The sequence below is a fragment of the Kogia breviceps genome, chromosome 20 (assembly GCF_026419965.1).
Source record: "Kogia breviceps isolate mKogBre1 chromosome 20, mKogBre1 haplotype 1, whole genome shotgun sequence".
NCBI classification, from domain to species: domain Eukaryota; kingdom Metazoa; phylum Chordata; class Mammalia; order Artiodactyla; family Physeteridae; genus Kogia; species Kogia breviceps.
In genome coordinates this window covers 31,860,069-31,879,079 of record NC_081329.1, presented here as the reverse complement: position 1 = coordinate 31,879,079, position 19,011 = coordinate 31,860,069, and positions in this window count along the sequence as shown.

Sequence of the window (19,011 nt, the reverse complement as noted above, 5' to 3'; positions counted from 1 at the left end):
GAGCAATGCTCTCGGGCAGCAGCATCACTGCTCCCCTCCCCATAGCCTGCAAGGTCCCCAGCAGTGTGGATCACCAGGAAGGCTGTCTCCACCATGTTCCCCTCACCCCAGGTGCCCGGGGACAGTCCTCCTGCCTGGAGTTTATGAGGACACAGGGAAGAGCAAAAAGACCAAGGAAATCATTTCTTGAGATCCTCAAGAAATGCGCTTCAGCAACACCCCAGCCTCTCACTGTCGAGTTGCAGGCACTCTGTGTATGTGAGACTGGAATCCAGGTCATGACTCAACTGGACATCACTGCCCTGGAACTCTTCCCTTTTCATTTTGCCAGCACACATAGAACAATTACAAAGCAAGTGACAGGAAGGTCACATAAACCAAATCCAGTCATTCGGGCACAGCCAGAAATGTGTGATTCATGTCTGATGAGTGAAGACCAGCACGGCGGGAGCACTTCTTACAGGGAGCCGTTTGGACGCAGCAGATGGCGCCTGTCAGACCCCACGGTGCGCCCAGGCTGGAGAGACTCTGGGGACAGTAGGGTGCTCCCTTCAGACTGACTCCTGCTGCAGACTCCTTTGTGCTTCCTTGTCAAGTGCCGGGGGGCAATTTAACCTAACTCTCCTCATGCTTGAAGTCACACCCACACTAAACCACCTCCTTCCCAAAGCGCCCAACTCCACCAGGCATTTACAGAGCCCCACCCTCAGTATCTGGCCACACTCCATCCTGATTTCTGGCCAGATTTCTCCCCCACCATCCTCCAGGTGATGTCTGGTCACCCAGGCCTGCCTTCAGCAAAGATTGGGTTAGGTCAGTTGAAACAGAATTCCCCTCACTCCTGGTGTTTCGTCTTAGGAATCCTCCATCGACTGAACCTCTCTTCTCCTTGGCTGTAAATTCCCACTTGACCACGCCCAATTCCTGGGGGAGCCCAGTCTCTCTCCCCACCATAAAATCCCATTACAGTGATCCCTGTATCCATCGCGATGGCCCTGAGTAAAGTCTGTATTGCCACCTTTAACGAGCGACAGTCTGACTCTGTTTTTAACAATTTAACGATGGACGGTTTTTCCTTTAACACCCACAGTTTCTCAGGTCACCCCCAAAGTAATTCCACTCTTGCTCCAGCTGCTATATTGCACTCAAAAAGCAAAGGCCAGGCACTTAGCTTGCTCACCCTTCCTCTCCTTGGAAGCCACTTGGGGAGGAATAGAGAGAAATGCAGCAGGGTGGGTGAGGTCTGATTTAGCAAGTATTCATTCTACAGAACTGGCCTCTTCTGAGATGAGAACATTTAAAAATTTCCCCACTTACATTATTAATATCAGCACAAGGGGAACATAATCAGAGAGATAAAGCTACCACGTTTGTGGAGAATAAAAATCACCATGTGCAAATAGAATCAAATAACCATCATGTGGGGATTATTCAAGGTCACAGAGACTTTGAGAACAGCCTCTTCAATGACAGAAGGCAATGAAGTTATTGGGAAAGCTTTGGTGTGTCATGAAATAAGACCCTGTGACTATTAAATTGTAATGTGTTCATTGCCAGGAAAATTGAAATTTATAAAGAAGAGAAAAGTCAAAGGACCAGTGGAAGAGAAGTGACATGGGCTTGGAGGTGAGTGGACAGAGGTGAGGTCTGAGGCCCCAGACCCAGGGTTCTTCCCCTGAGACATGTGCTCGGGAGACAGAGCTGTCCTCAGCTGCTGTGGGCCAGCTGGGTTTACGCCTTTGAAAAATGCCAAAAATCACCAAAGGTAAGGGTAAAATATAGAGGTAATGAAGGTAGCTTTCGATTATCCAGGAGCTGACGGTTGGACTTGATGACCTAGACCTTGCCTCTCATCCCAGTTCTTCCTGCATTTGGGGAAATGTGTTGCTCATAAGGCCCTTTACCTGGTGGTGGCCACCATGCACAAAGCACATCAACCAAATATTAGCTTCTCTGATTAAGGGTCTGGAGAGCTGGGGAAGACTGTTTACATTGTCAATAGCAACACAGATTTCGACAGTTTTGTGAATTGACTCTAACTGTTGTAAACCTGCTGTTCCTCGTAATCCACGCAGCAGTTGAAGATCTGCTGAGCATCTACTAAGGTCTGCTTTAGGGACTTGGAACCATCAGCATGGAAGATATCCAGAAACATGTGGAAGGCAGAGCTGTGCAAGAGTTAAAGGGAAAACACAGATCACATCTAACTAGGGCAGAAACCCCCTTCCCAAACCCCCTTCCCAAGGATGTACCACCTTCCCAAGGATGTACCACCTTCCCTGAGACCCAAAGAAAAAAATTTTATGTAAGGAAAAAATTCAGCAGTGCACACACAAAAATGATCATACCAAAGGAACAGATATTAAAAAAGCTAAATGTTTTAACTCATATGATTGAGAACACAGCTGAAATAACCAGTAGGAAAGGGTGGAGCGTCTAGTCTGTGACCCATAATGGGTATATGGCTGAGTGAGACGCTCCAGCCCTCGGGAGCTTATAATCCCGTTGTTGGCTATAGAAAGAAAAACATGCAGGAAACAAAGGGTCATCTGTTAAGGACAGAAGGCCATTGGGAGCTAAACTGTTCAATCCAAACCCTTAAGGTTGTAGTTCAGGAAAACACATGGTCGATGAGGGCTTTATGAGCAACCAAGGGCTCAGCTCTGACAGGTGAGCAAGTCACAGGAGGACAAGGCAACTGCATGGGACTCCAGGTGAGGGATGTACCTCCTCTGCTTCCAGACAAGACGCTGCCTACAAAGGGGAAGCCTGATGCTTTTTCCAAGGACATATGGAAATTAAACATCCACAAGAGAGTCACTCTCCAGAGCAATCTTCTTGGAAACGGAGGTTGGCGGCAGGTAGGGAGGGGAGGGTGGAAAAGGAAGAGGTTTTATAGCTTATCCGAGAAAAATAATCTCAGCACTTCAAGTTTCTCTTGCAAAGATGATTATCCAGTTTGTTCATCCATCTTCAAAGAAGGAGCATGACAGAGTTTTGAGCGTGACAGCCTTGTTGGAATCATAACAACTACTCTGATGGAGCTCTTTCGGCCAGGTACTTATGATAACAGCACCTACTTCATGGGGCTAGTGAGAGCTAAATGGAGTCATTCCTCTGAGCTTGGTCTCTTCCTCGGCAAAATGAGGAATATTGTCAGGAAATTTATGAAGCCACACAGCAGGGCAGCCTTATGGATGGAGGTCGGAGGTTAAGCTAGTGTGTTTCCAGGGGCAGCAGAGGCTGCATTGCTAACGTTTCAGTTAGCAGCTGGCTCCATCTAACCTACTAGGCTCTCTCGGAGGGCGGGCACCTTGAGGGGGACACTGCCCTGTAGCCGCCAGTATCTCTCTAGAATGGCCTCTGGTCTTCCTGGCCTGCTGCCCCTGCCACAGGGATGGTGGTCCGCCGTGAAGGGTTTAGGATTCCAGGGCCTCCCGAAGTGCTCTGCGTCCTAGAGTTGGGGTGGGTGTAGGTTTTTCCCCAGCCACAGCTCAAGCCTGGCTGACTGGCCCCCCCCCTCCACTCCCACGAGGCTGCCCCCAGCATGGTGGGGAGCAGGCCAGCTCTGCAGCAGACCCCAGGGGCTCCAGGGGACCCTGTGGGCCTGGTGGTGTGGGCTCCAGAGCTCAGTTCCCCCGACTTCATCAGCTAACAGGGAAAGGAGAATTACAACCACTGTGTCATACCGCTAACACCGATTAGGATGGTTGCAATAAAAAGATAGAAAATTTCCAGTATCAGTAGGATGTGGGTCAAACAGAACTCTCACATTCTGCCTTATGGTTATGACCACCCTGGAAAGCTGTTGGCAGAGTCTAATAAAACTGCAGCCACACAACCCAGATGACCCAGAAGCCCCACTCCGAGGCCTGCACCCGCCAGAAATGCACACACAAGCTCACCGAAACCATGTAGAAGGAGCTCCCAGCAGCACTGTCCTTAACACTCCCCAACTGGAATATGCCCATTAACAGAACAGAATGAGTCCATATTGTGGTGTGTTTACACAAAGGAATATCCTGAAGGGAAGGGATGAACAGCCCTACAACCGCGCACGACCACTGAGCAGGAGAAGCCAGACACAAATGAGCATGACCTGCGTGATGTCCTGTTAAAGGGTAGAAAACAGACAGAACTCATCTATGGTATAGAAACCAGAAGAGTAGTTAGTTTTGGAGGTGAGGGGAGAGAGCCTGGAAGGAAATAAGAGGGGGCTTTGGACTCCAGGGATAGTCTGCCTCTCAATCTGAGTGCTGCCTACAATGGAGGGTCCACGTGCTTACCATGTCTACACTTTCTGTTTGTAGATTTTACCTTAAGGGGCGCAAAAACAAGCATGTGAGGGATGGGTAGGGACGATGGTTTGGCAGGAGATGGAGTGAGACAGAGGGGAGGAAAGAGCTGAGAGGCCCCACATACACGACCCTGGGAGGTGTCGGCCCAGCCCGTCCCAGGCCATCAAGTCAAGATCCTCCGGGGAGGAGGCACTTCTCAGATTACCTGTCTCAGAGCAGCGAGGATAAGGCTGCACAAGCAGGCGAGAGATGACTCCAGAGGGGCTGCAAAGCCCAGCAGAGGCCTCTAGACTTAACCAAGGGGGAAGTGAGTGCTCTCCAGAAATCTGATCTGGGAATGTTCAGATGGAACCAGACACGTCAGCTGCTGTCAGCTCAATGACCCCCAAGAATGGCCTGCCTGCTGGGAGGTTATTAAAAAGCCACCACACATATATTACGATTTCTAGGTTTCTAAATAAGTTCCCAAATGTCCCAGCTCATGACTTCAAACCACAGGACAAAAATTTCTAAAGTTGATGGAGATATTCTCCGTGTTTCAAAAGTACTATATTATGTGAAGGAAAAAATAGAGAGCTTTTTATAAACCAAGCTATAAAATAGGCTTTTGAAATAAGCTTTGAAAGGGATGGCAGGATTAGAAAAAAAGGCCAGATTCCCTATAGGTCAGGTCAACAAAAATCTATGCCGAGGTTCAAAGTCCCAGAGGTGAGCTTGCTACATTCAGGCTTACAGGAAGAGCTTCGGGTGGGAACTCTATAAATTATTTATACTTATAAAATGTATGGTCGCAGTGTGCACAAGAGCCAAGTTGAGTGCGGCGACCATGGGTATTGACCATGAGACTCTGATGACCATTTGGACGTGTGGGGTCCCAGGGGAGAAGAAGACACTCCTTGGTTATAGGGAGAAACAGGAAAACAAATTCTTTATGGGTGTTTACCTGGACACCAGGAATAGCATTCATGCTAACCTTGGCCTGGACTCAGATTTGAGGTCTGACCTCTGCAAACTTCTGTGGCTTCTCTGCCCCTGGGTCAGCAAAGCAGCATCATACCATACCAGTGTGCAGAGCAAAAAGAGCCTCAGGCTGGAAGTCAGGAGGTAAGGGCCTTAACAGCCTAACACCTGGGACAGCCCTGGTTTATAATTGCTGTCTTGATGTAATTCCTAAAAGCATCCCCTTTTCTTCTCAAAGTGACCCAGTCTTTGAGATGTAAATTATATGAAGATGTACGTTGCAAAAACCCCAAATCCTCCCTGTCCCAACATCCTTTCTAATGTGACATTTCTGCTTCTCCATCAAAACATGGAATCTTTTTCCCCTTCTGGAATCCAGATTCATCCTACCGCCTGGCTTTGGCCAATAAAACACAGAGGGAGTGACGAGTGATGTGTGCATTCCGAGCCGAGGCCTCAGCCTACCTCGTATGTTTTCACTGTTTCTCTTGGAGCCCGCTCAGCTGCCATGAGAACAAGCCTGAAGAAGCCCTCCAGAGGCTGAAAGATCCGGTGGTGCAGAGGTAAACCCTCCCGCCTGAGGCCCTGCCAGCACACCAAGCCCCACAGGACCTGGTGCCTGCCGTGAGATGCGTGGTTCAGTCCAGTCAACACCAGAAACCCCACACAGCTGAGCCAGCTCACAGTTATGATCTGTAGGGTGGTTAGCTGAATAAATGTTTATTGTTTTAAATCACTAAGTTCCAGGTTATCTGTTATGCGTCAAAAGCAACTGATAGAAACAGTCACTCCAGTTGTAATCAGCACTTTTGTCTATAGCTGTCCTGAACTTGGGCCAGTCCTTAACTGCTGGCATTGAATCTTAAGTGAAGAATAAATGCATTTTGTCAACGGGGAACTAACACTGCCTGTATTCATTTTCTATTGTTGCCACAATGAATCAGCAAAAATTCAGTGGCATGAAAGAACACAAATGTATCTCTTACAGGTCTGGAGGTCAGAGGTCCCAAGTCAGTCTCTCTGGGCTAAAGTTAAGGTATTGGCAGGTCCCGTTCCTTCTGGAAACCCTTGGGTAGAACCAGTCTCCTTGATTTTCTGGCTTCTGGAGGCCAATTGTGTTCCTTGGCTTGTGACCCTTCCTCACATCACTGCAACCCTCTTGCTTCTGTCTGAACACCCCACTTCCTGTCTGAACTCCTGCCTCCCCCGACACAGGTCCTTGTGATTGCAGATGGCCCAGGATAATCTCTCCAGATTCTTAACTTATCACACCTGCAAAGTCCCCTTTGACATGTAAGGTAACATCCACAGGTTCCAGGACTAGGACTGGGCATCTCTGAGGCCATGACTCAGCTACCACATTGCCCAGGGACTCAGGGCATGTTCATCACCCAACTGAGTCCTGGGGAAAGAGCACTGCAAAGAGCAGCTCCTGCTTTGAAGTCATCCAGCTTGGACTGGAATGATTTCCATGAATTCCTGAGCAATAAAAATTGAGTATTCTTTACTTCTGTGCTGCCACAACTGCTCCATACATAGTACATGTCATTGCCTGAGGGGCGTTATGAGAACCAACAATGTTCATTAAAGGCTTGAGGTCCAAGCTCAAGTGTTTCCCAGGGCCCCACCTTAAGCCAGTCCTTTAGCCAGGATGTGTCACGTTCTACAGTCTGTACCTGAGGCAGGGATGATTTAGCCAAGGAAGCTGGAAAGAGAAGTGGAAACTGAATGAGAAGGCACATGTAAACTCCAGTCTTGGAGGAGGGATGTTCTAAATATAAGCTATTTTTTCAAGTGACACACTGTAGAGCAATCACCTATTTGTGGGGGAAGGTGCAAGAGAAGGCAGAGAACGGGAGAGAGAGCAAGAAAAGGATGAGGCATCGGGGAGGAGAGACAAAAGCAAAGTGCAAGACAGGAGGAACAGCTCAGTTTAGAAAAGAGAATCTTATAAAATACCAAATGGCAGGGGGACCACGTGCAGGCAGCTCAGGCAGAGGAAGAGGCAGGGCCACCACCCTGGTCATCCTGCTGGGATCCATAGGTGTTTGTATCCATCACCACCCCATCTGCTTTTACAGTTAATTGCTTTTGAAGAAGCATTTATCCTCAGTAGAAAAATATTGGAACATTAAAAATATTTATATTTCTAGAAATGGTAGATGCTTGTCAAACTCGAATTGGGAGGGAAAACACATGCTACTAAGAGAGAATCTAGAACCAAAACTCAGGTTCTCCTTCCCTGGGGATCCTTGTTGCATGAGGATCCTGTGAAACATCCAATGTGTGGAAGACTCACAACGTGAATCAGAATAACAAGGACGATAACAATAATATTAGCAACTAAAATTTGCTGAGCACATAATATGCTATGTACTAGGCTAGGAATTCTGTCTGCATTACCTCATTTGATCCTGAAACAACACTGAGGGTTAAGTTCTAGACATCCTTCTTTTAAGATAAAGGACAAAGAATAAGATAAAGGATAAAGAACAGAGACTTCCTGGTTCTCATGGGATAACTGCAGCTGTCAAGATAAGAGTATATCCACACATCTGACAAAAACATACAAATAACAAAGGAGTTCAAGTGAAACTACTCTTAACAACATGATACAGCATGTCATCCTCAAAAGGAGAAAAGTCCTAAAACTATAATTATCATGTAAGTAGGAAAAGAAGTATCAGAAACAAACTTGAGACAGCCCTAGAATCCATGCTGAAGTAGAGAATCAGAGAGAAACTACACAGGAACTAGAAGAGAATAGCAGGGGACTGCCTAGTTGTGGGAGAACATGGATAAAGTCACTCCCAGAGAGATACATCCACCCTGGTTGAAGAAATTCTGAGAATAGCTCTGAGACCTGGTGGATCTCAGAACTGGCTAAAAGGGACAGGAAAGAAAGGACTTGAAAGTGTTAGGAATTTGAGATGGAAATTTGTGGAAAGCATATTCTAGAAGAGGGGGAAGAACTTGATTGTGAGGGGGAGGGAGGAAGCAAGAGGTAAAAATTAAGAATCCTATAGAAACAAAAAGAAATCACAGAATCAGGTAACATCCCCTCCTCCAGAAGGTAACATTTGTTAAAGAAATTGAACTTCACTACACTAAGAGAAGAGGTAAACTGGAATTAGGAAACTTAGCAAGCCATGCAAATGCCTTACTCCTGACTTAAAAAAAAATCATCTGTTATTGCTGGTCCAGGAAAATATAATGCATTTCAAATAACAGAAAATGGCAGTTCTTATACAAACATGTAAGAAGAAAATGGAACATGAGAATCTGTTAAAAATTGTCCAGTCCTCTCCCAATTCTCCAAAAGAGCAGGGGAAAACTCACCTCTCAAGCAACGTCAAGTATCATAGATATCCTTGAACAAAATTTTGAAGGTACTAAAAATATCTGAAGATGTGCCAAGAAATTTGGAAATCCAAAAAAACTTCCTCCAAGATAGAAAGAAATATGAGTTGATCAAACTTAGGAAAGAAATGGAAAATCATCTCAAAAATTAAGATTAAATTATAAGGGGCACAAGGGAAAACATTTTATTGAAAATATAATGAGAAGCACTGAGGAGAGGAATAAATATAGCCAAAGCGATGAAAATGGAATTAAGAAAAGGTAAAAGGGATCAGAGAGAAAGTGAGATAGATGTAAAGGTAAGAAAAGAAGATCCAACATACATATAATTTAAGTCCTAGAAAACAGAAAAAAACTAAACAGCACTAATCTTTAAAACTATAATCCGAGGAAACTTGTTTGAAATAAAAGAACAAAATATATACCTTGAAAGGACCAACTGCATACTTTATAATATTGAACCAGAAGAGCCAACTATGAGACATACTTCATTAAAACAAACATACTTTAAAGATAAAGGGGAAAATCCTTCCATTCTCAAGTTTAGAGGCCAAGCTGTTTATAAAGCAGAGGACATCACTTGGATTTAGACTTCCTGGCAGCAATAGACAAAGCAAAAGTAAAGTATATGTTTAAAGTCTCAAGAAAATGTGAGCCAAGGAATTTTATATTAAGCCAAATAGTCTTTCAAATATCAAAGGTATTGAAGTTTTTAAAATGCAAGAATTCTAGAAACACAACATTCAGGAATCCTGTCTAAGGAGTCCACTTAAACATGAACTTCATCTAACCAAGAGATAACAAGGGAGATTTTGGCAAAAAAAGTGTTGGTGAGCACTGAATGTATTTCTGTGTAAAGACCAAGACAAACATAAGGACAAGCATGGAGAAATAATATGAATCTTATATGTTATTACAAAGAAATGACAAAACCAAAAACCTAGGAGGAGGGAGAGAGAAAAGGAAATGTAAAATAAGTTTAGTAATTGCCACATAGACAATGTAGTAAAAAATATCAAATCCAATACAATATACCAAAGTTAGCCAAGGGGAGAGTAGACATTTTTTATTCTTATAAAGAACACTACTAAAATTTAAAAAAACTTAAATACCATAAATATAAAAATAAATATACATTATCCTGAGAGTGAAAATATAACCCATTGAATGTGAAATCATTTTTTCCAAATTATATATCTGATAAGGATTTAATATCCACAATACATAAGAACTCCTACAACTCAGTAACAAAAAGACAAACAACAAAATGGGCAAAGGATTTAAATAGACATTTCTCCAAAGAAGATATAGCCAAATGGCCAATAGCACATGTAAAATGCTCAGTGTCATTAGGGAGATGCAAATCAAAACCACAATGAGATGCTACTTCATACCTACCAGGATGACTATAAACAAAAATATGGAAAATGACACATTAGCAAAGATTTAGAGAAATTGGAACCCTCAATTTCTGCTGAGAAATCTTTAATTGCTTGTGGGAATATAAAACAATGCAGCCTCTGTGGAAACAGTTTGGACGTTCCTCAAAAAGTTGAACATAGAATTATCATATGACCCAGCAACTCAACCCTTACATATATACCGCAAATAAACTGAAAATGATTAAAACAGATACTTGCATGCAAATGTTCATGCAACTATTATTTGCCATAGCCCCAAAGTGGAAAAAACCTGTGTCTATCAAGAGATGAATGATAAAGAAAATATGGTGCGTACATACAATGGAATGTTATTCAGCCATAAAAAGGAACGGAGTTCTGACACAGACTACAACATGGGTGAACCTTGAAGTCATCGTGCTAAGTGAAATAAATGAGACGCAAAAGGATGTACACTGTATGACTCCATTCGAAGCATTCAGAATGGGCAAATTCATAGAGACAGAGAGTACAATAGAACAGAGGGTAATGGGAGCTGGGGGAGAGGAGAAGGGGAGTTATTGCTTAAAGGGTATAGAGTTTTCATGTGGGATGTTGAAAAATCTTTGGAAATACTGGCGATGGTTGCACAACACTGGTAACATAATTAATGCCACTAAATTGTACACCTAAAAGCGATTAAAATGGCAACTTTTCTGTTAATATGCACTTTACCGCACACTCACAGAAGCAACTTAAAATCCAGACAGAAAGCAGACTGGAGGTTGCCAGGGACTGGAGGGAGAGCAGGATGGGGAGCAAGCACTTGGTGAGTTTAGGGCTTTCTTTTAGGGGATGAAGCGTCTGGGACTGGGCAGAGGCGGTGGTGGCACAACACTTGAGGTGCACTAAATGCCATCCAACTGTTCACTTTCCAATGGTTGACTTTATATTATGTGAGTTTTACCTCCATTTTATTTCTTTTAATTGGAGTATAGTTGATTTACAATGTTGTGTTAGTTTCTACTGTACAGCAAAGTGATTCTGTTACATATATATATATACACATATGTATATATATACACATACATATATACATACACATATATACACACATATATATATATATGCTTTTTCTGGTTCTTTTCCATTATGAATTATTACAGGATATTGAACATAGTTCCCTGTGCTATACAGTAGGTCATTCCTTGTTAATCTATTTTATACATAGTAGTTTGTATCTGTTAATCCTAAACTCCTAACTTATCTCTCCCCTCCTTACCTTTTGAGAACTGTGAGTTAGTTTTTCTATGTCTGTGAGTCTGTTTCTGTTTTGTAGATAACTTCCTTTGTACTATTTTTTTAGATTCCACATATAAGTGATATCATATGATATCTGTCTTTGTCTGACTTACTTCACTTAGTATGATAATCTCTAGGTCCATCCATTGTTACTGCAAATGGCATTATTTCATTCTTTTTTATGGCTGAGTAATATTCTGTTGTTTATATGTACCCCATCTTCTTTATCCATTCATCTGTTGATGGACACTTAGGTTGCTTCCATGTCTTGGTGATTGTAAATAATGCTGCTATGAACATTGGGGTGCATGTATCTTTTCAAATTAGAGTTTTCATCTTTTCCAAATATATGTCCAGGAGTGGGATTGCTGAATCATATGGTAACTCAATTTTTAGTTTTTTAAGGAACCTCCATACTGTTTTCCATAGTGGCTGCACCAATTTACATTCCCTCCAACAGTATACGAGGGTTCCCTTTTCTCCACACCCTCTCCAGCATTTATTATATGTAGACTTTTTGATGATGGCCATTCTGACCAGTGTGAGGTGACACTTCATTGTAGTCTTGATTTGCATTTCTCTAGCAATTAGTGACGTTGAGCATCTTTTCATATGCCTATTGGCCATCTGTATGTCTTCTTTGGAGAAATGGGTGATTTTATATTATGTGAACTTTACCTCAATTTTTAAAAGCAACTAAAAATTAAATGTAAAAATGATCAAAGAAACAGATCACATTGAAACAGAGTACATATATAACACCATAACCACAATAAATATAACCTAAAATAATATGACAGATTTGAGACCAAAGATATTAGTCACATCAATCAATATAAATGGAATGGGCTCACCTATTAAAAGAAAAAGGTTTTTCAAGTGTGTCACAAAGCAAACTGAATGCTATGATGTGCACATCACGCTGAAAGCAAAGTGATTTAGAAAGGTTGAACATAAAGGTCCAGGAAAAGGTTATATCAGGCAATTGCAAATGGTAAGGAAGAAGGGTTATGATTCCTAGAGCAAACCATAGAATTCAGGGGGAAATTATTAAACGTTTTTAAATGCTAATATTCAACCTCACAATGAAGATTTAATGGTTATGAATAACTATATACCAATAAAACAGTAACCACCTTCACAAAGCAGAAACGGCACTAATAGGAGATTTTAATATGTTACTCATAATCCAAGACAGATCAGTAGTGGGAAATATCTAAAAATTTAGAAGAACGAAAACAAGCAAGCCACAGTCAATCAGGTAGAAGGCATGGCTATACATCAAAATTTACACCTTGAAAAAAAACTAAAAATAGTGTTACCATATGATCCAGCAATCCCACTCCTGGGCAAAGATGAAAACTCTAATTCAGAACGTCCACAGCAGCACTATTTACAGTGGCCAAGACATGGAAGCAACATAAGTGTCCATTGACAGAAGAATGGATAAAGAAGATGTGGTATATATATATGTACAATGGAATATTGCTGAGCCATTAAAAAGAATGAAATAATGCTATTTGCAGCAACATAAATGGGCCTGGAGATTATCATACTAAGTGAAGTAAGTCAGACAGAGAAAGACAAATACCATATGATATCACTTATATGTGGAATCTAAAATATGACACAAATGAACATATTTATGAAACAGAAACAGACTGACAGACATAGAGAGCAGACTTGTGGTTAACAAAGGGGAAAGGAGGGTGAGGGATAAATTGTAAGTATAGGATTAACAGATACAAACTACTATATGTAATGTAGACAAACAGCGAGGACCTACTGCATAGCACACAGAACTATATTCAATATCTTGTAATAACCTATAATGGAAGACAATCTGAAAAAAATACATATATAACTGAATCACTTTCTGTACACCTGAAGCTAACTCAATATTGCAAATCAACTGTATTTCAACTGAAATATTTTTTTAAAATTTACACCCTAAAATAGAGGAGATCTGTTCTTCTCAGCACATGGAACCGTCATGAACGCTGCCCACACTGTGTCACACAGGGGATTCAACAATGCATGAAGTAGGACATTAATAACAAACATTTCACAATCATTTAACAGGTCCTTCAACCTGGAAATTTAAAATACCTATAACAAATAAGTCTTTGGTTAGAGCAGAAATGGAAATCTTACCTGCAAAATTTCTTTTAAATTATGATAATGAAAACACTAGTTATCACTGCATTTCACAATTAAAATAGTGATCAGAGGAAAAATTAATAACATCAAAATACTTAATAAATAAGGGTAAATACTTTAGAATAAAAGGAATTAGATTCCCAATTCAAAAAGCTAGAAAAGGAAAAATCAACTAATAAAAAGAAAGCAAAAGAAAGACAATAATTAAAAAATTAAAGCAGAAATAAACAGAAAAACATATATCAAAACACAAATCTTTTGAAAACAGCAATGAAATATAAAACCCAGTATCTAACCTAATCAAGCAAAACCTGGAAAAAAGCACAAATATACAAAATAAGAAGTGTCAAGGGGTAAAAAGCCATCAAAGATAGCAAACATAAACCATAAGAGCTCACCTTGTACAGCTTTATGCAAATAAAATTTCAAATTCAGACAGAATATATAATTTCCTAGGAAAATGCAATTTATCAACATTGACCCCAGCAGACTTGAAACATTGTATGTGACCACTTTCCATAAAAGAAATAGAGGAATTTATCAAAGATCTGTTTCACAAAGAAGTATTGGACCAAATAGTTCCATCAGGAATTTCTCAGTCCAGATAACTCTAATATTCTAAAATATAGAAAAAGAAGGAACTTGCAAATTCTTCTTACAAACCAAGGATAACACTAATGAATAAACACAAAACAGAGTCAAACCCATTTCACTTATAAACATTGATGTAAAAATGTTTTAAAAATTAGCACAGAAACTAGCAGCTTATTTAAAAATAATGAATTGTGACCAAGTTATCTAGGTTTGACCTAGAAATACAAAATGCTTAAAAATTTGTCTACATAATACAACATGTAAATAAAGCACAGGAGGAAAATTCTGTGATTGCCTCCATGTGTATGTAAAAGGCTTCAACAAAATTGCTTGCTGATAAAAACACTTAATAAAATAGGAATTGCAGAAACTTCTTTAACATGATAGAAAATACACACGTTGGTATTAAAGTCAACTTCTGCGTTATTGTGGGAACATTTGTGAGGGGAAAGTCAAAGGTGCTCCCAGCCCACATTACTGCGTTCTAGTAAGTAGAGCTGGCAGATAAAATATAAGATATACAGTTAACTTTGAATTCTCAAATATTGCACGGGACATGCTCATATTGAAAAACTGTTTCTTGTCCGAAATTCAAGTGTAACTATGCATCCTGTATTTTTCTTTGCTCAGTCCTGCAACCACAGGTATTAATCAACAAAATAAGGCAAGAGGAAACAATTAGAAGCATAAAAACTGGAGAGACAGTAAAAGTATGTTTTTGGATTATATGATCATATACTTGGAAAACTGAAGAGAATCACTGATAAAAATAATACAATTCAGTAAAGTAGCAGAATAGGAAAGTTGGGGTATAAAATTGTCACATAAAAATCAATAGCTTTCAGAGTCCTGGCTTCTGCATGGAATGGAGAAGTTCCCCAACACACCCCATCGGAGGCACAGCGCAAAGGGAAACGGACAATGAGAAACTCCTCAGGCCCAGCGGTTCCCAGGTCATCCATGAGGCAGAGTTGGAGGCATCGGAAGCCAGTGGTGTTCTGGGGCCACGGCAACACAAAACCCCAAACCAGCTCAACCCCTGACTTGGGTCAACCTGCTTCTTTCTCTTAGAAGAAAGAAAGGCATGACCGTTTCCTGGCATAGAAAGTATTTCCCTCAGTTTCTACAGCCCTGTGTAAGGTTTCTGGCTTTCAACCACAAAAAATTGGAGACATACGAAAAAGTCAGAAGAGAAACCATACTGTTAGGAGGGAAAGCAACGGGCGGAAGCGATCGTAGATGTGACACAGATGGAGGAATTTGCCAGACAAGAAACTTAGAATAGTGACAACTGACACGCTAAAGCCCCTAAGGAAAAGGGGGTCGATATGTGAGATGCAATGAGGTTTCAGTAAAGAGATGGAAATTCTAAGAATCAAATGGAAGTGCTAGAAATGAAAACTAAAGTTACAGAGATGACCAGTCTTCAGAGGGTTCATCAAACAGACCTGACATCCAAGAGAAGAATCAGTGAACTTGAAGTTGTCGGTAGAAACACCCAAACTAAAACACAAAGGAAAAAGGAGTAAAAAGCCAAAACAAAACCAACACCCAGAGCTGACAGTCAGAGAACTAGAGGACAATATCAAGTACGTCATATGTATAAGCACAATCCCAGAGGGAGAGAGAGGAAAGGGCAGAATAAATAATTGAAAATATAATTGCTTTGACCGTTGATTGATCCTGGCTAGAAGAAAAAGTGAAAAAGCTATAAATGTATAAATATTTTTCTATAAAAATTATATAAAGCTATAAATCTTTTGGGGACATCTGAGCAATGTTAATATGGACTAGATATCAGGTAATATAATTTCGTCAGTGTTCTATTTTTTTGAGTGTAATGAATGGTACAGGGCTATGGAGGAGGAGGTGCTTGTCCTTGGGAGACGCATGCTGATGTATTAAGGGGTGATGTTTCATGATGTCTGCAAATGGTTCGGGGAAAAAAATGTCTTTCTAACTGTTCATCTAAAATAAAAAGTGTGAGTGTTGTGTGTGTGAATGAGTGAGTGGTCATACAGAGAAAGGTAGAAAGGCAGTTTGGCGAGATGTTAGCCTTTGGTGAGTCTGGGAGGCACGGATGTGGACCACTGACACCTCCTCCAGGGAGCCCCCCACCTTGGCCCCAGTGGTCCTGCTCTTCCTGGTGCTGCGAGGTTAGGGTGCAAAGCCCAGCCACGTGGCCCAGCGTGGGGCTTGCTCCACAGGGTGTACAGGGAGGCATCAGGCTCCACCACAGGCTCCTCTTCCGCCCGCCCTTCCTCCTCCTCCCTCCTCCACAGGTATTGATGCCTAATCAATACCTCGCAGACAAACTCTGTCTCGGCTTCTGCTTCCGGAGAAGCCAACAGGTGGCAGGTGTTCATTGTGCTAATTTTTCAAATTTCCAAAGATTTAGAAGTTTTCAAAGCAAACACATGCTGGGAGGAAAAAGAATGTGAAGCACATAGAAAAGTACTCTGCTCAGAGCCACAGAGCAGGAACAGTGACTAGTGAGGGCAGGATTCGGCCTGGGTCCCTCTGGCCTCCGAGCTCAAGCTCTTGGCCATCGTGCCACGTTGCTCCACTCAGGGAAGAGGGTTTCTGACTCAGCAGTGAGCCAGCTATCCGTGCTCGTCTCCAGTCTGAATTCACCTTCACCGCCTGCTCTGTGCAAACGGGTCTGGGACCTTGAAATGTCTTTCTTTGCCAGGCGGCACAGAGCTTTGTCAGGGGAGGTGCCGGAGAAAGATTCCAGCGGGAGGGGCTTTCCTTTCCGGATCTGATGGGCTTGCCTGCTCACGTGCTGCCCCAGTGCTCACCTCCGGGTGCCTGAATCTCCTCCAGCTCTCGGTTTCCGCAAGCCTGGCTCCTGCGGTGGATGCACCCGGCTCCTGCGGGATGGGTGGCCTGTCAGTGTCAGGCTCCTGCAGCGCCCAGTGGTCACAGCACGCAGTGAGCAGCAGCTTCTGCCTAGATGCCCCTGGGGAGGCAGTTTGCCCCACGAGACGCCCTCCCTGGCACTCCAGAGGACAGATGTCTAGCACATTCTAGAGACACGTCCAGCAGTGTCCACTGGCACAGAGGCACAGCACTGTATCTTCCTAAGGTCTGGATTTCAGCCCTGGGGGAGACAAGGACTCCTCCCTGGGTGCCCCTTCTCAGCCCTAGGGGTAGTTGCTGCACCTTACATCTGCTACTCCTGTTTTCTTTTGCGCTTTCGTTACCTTTTACGTGTTATTTCAATCCTCTGTTACAGTAGGTCATTTGTAAATGTTAACTTCTCCCTGATGAAATTACTGTGTGGTTTCTCTCCTGATTGGACCCTGTCCGATACAAGTAGTTAGCCTCGTGGCTCTGATTTCAGATGCACCCGACCGTGAGCGGTAGCTTGCAGTGAACAGCGGCTGGAAGCGAGACCTTAGCTCCCTGCCTGGGAGTCGAACCCTGGTCGTCTGGGTGGAAACCAGGAATCTTAACCGCTAGACCAGGGGGGACAGTGTCTAGAACCTAAATCCCCAGTCCTTGTCTTCTTGAAAGGAGGAATCTGACAAGGAACCAGAGGAATAGAGGAAAGTAAACCGTTCATTAGAAAAGCAGAGTCCATGCAGAAAGCGCACGTATGAACTCAGCGACAGAGTTGCGACGGTTGCGCCTTTGGGAAGTTTAAATCCTTTATAAGGTGACAGGCTTCTGGGTCTTTGTCTTCTTTTTGGCCAATCATATTGTTTTGTCCCACCCCCCCCCCCGGCTGATATGCCTCAGGACCCTCCCCTAGGTGCGCACGCACCCCTCAGTCAAGATGGGTTTCATCGCAAGGGTGTTTGGGAGGGAAAATAGCGAGACTTTTTATGATCTGGCATCCCCTGCCTTTTTGACCCCGTGGAGCCTTCCTGTGTACGTGTAATGTCTCCCTTGCCCCAAGGATGGGACGTGTGTGACCTCTTGATCTTTCAGCAGGGTTTAGCCCTTCTCTGTTCCTTCCATAGAAGTGTCCGATGTCCAGTTATTTACCCTATCCCTGTTGTTTCTTATATCAAAGTGCAGATCTGGAAATGCAGAGAGGAGACTGGTCAGAAATATGTAGCCTGGAGCCCATTCGTCTCTTGCCTCAGGAAATGTAAATAGGAGGCTGGTAGTGAATGTCTGGCCTGGAGCCCATCTTTTTCTCACCCTGGGGAGTGTGAACAGGAGGCCTGTTGTAAATATCTAGACTGGAGCCCATCTATCTCCTGCCTCAGCTCTGGGCATGGAACTTTGGGCTCACATCCTGGCTCCATCACTTACATGTGACCTGGGGCAAGTCATTTGTAAGGGTTAAATGAAATAACACATCCAAGTGCTTAGCACAGATTGTTTCCAATAAGTACTAGTTTTCACCATTGTTACCAGAACCGTTATTTTTATCCAACAAGCTTACGGAACTCCAAAAGTTAAGACTGAAAGTTCCTATCAGGAAAATGGACTCCCAGGCAGGTACAACTGTCTAGCTTTAGAATTGCACTGGGCTTTGAGGCGAATATGCTGCCTTGAAGGGGGGCTGAGGATGCTTTCAGGCAGAACCAAAATTCCCAGATCTGAGCTTTCATCTACCCCCGTCCATGGGCATGTCCCTCATTATGGAGGCAGAACCTGTTTGGGAATCATGGGGTCACCTAAGCAGCAAACACAGCGGCGAGCCGCGGATCACACTGCCCGACAGCCAGCCTCTTCGGGTTGCAGACTCAACAACGGGGCTGCGAACTGTCTTCATCTCCAGCAGGGGGCAGCCCTGCTTCCAGGTCTCCCGGGGGACAAAAGGGAGGAAGGAGGCCCAGGCTGTCATCCCATCACCTTGCTCTGGGCGAGCAAGGTGAGGAATCGAGATCCAGATTTCAAAGGTAGAAGCCGAAACAAAAATTCAGAACAGCCTTGCTCATTGGGTCAAACCGTACACTCTTTTCCAGTAAGTTTCATTCGTTTTTAACTTTCTATTAGAT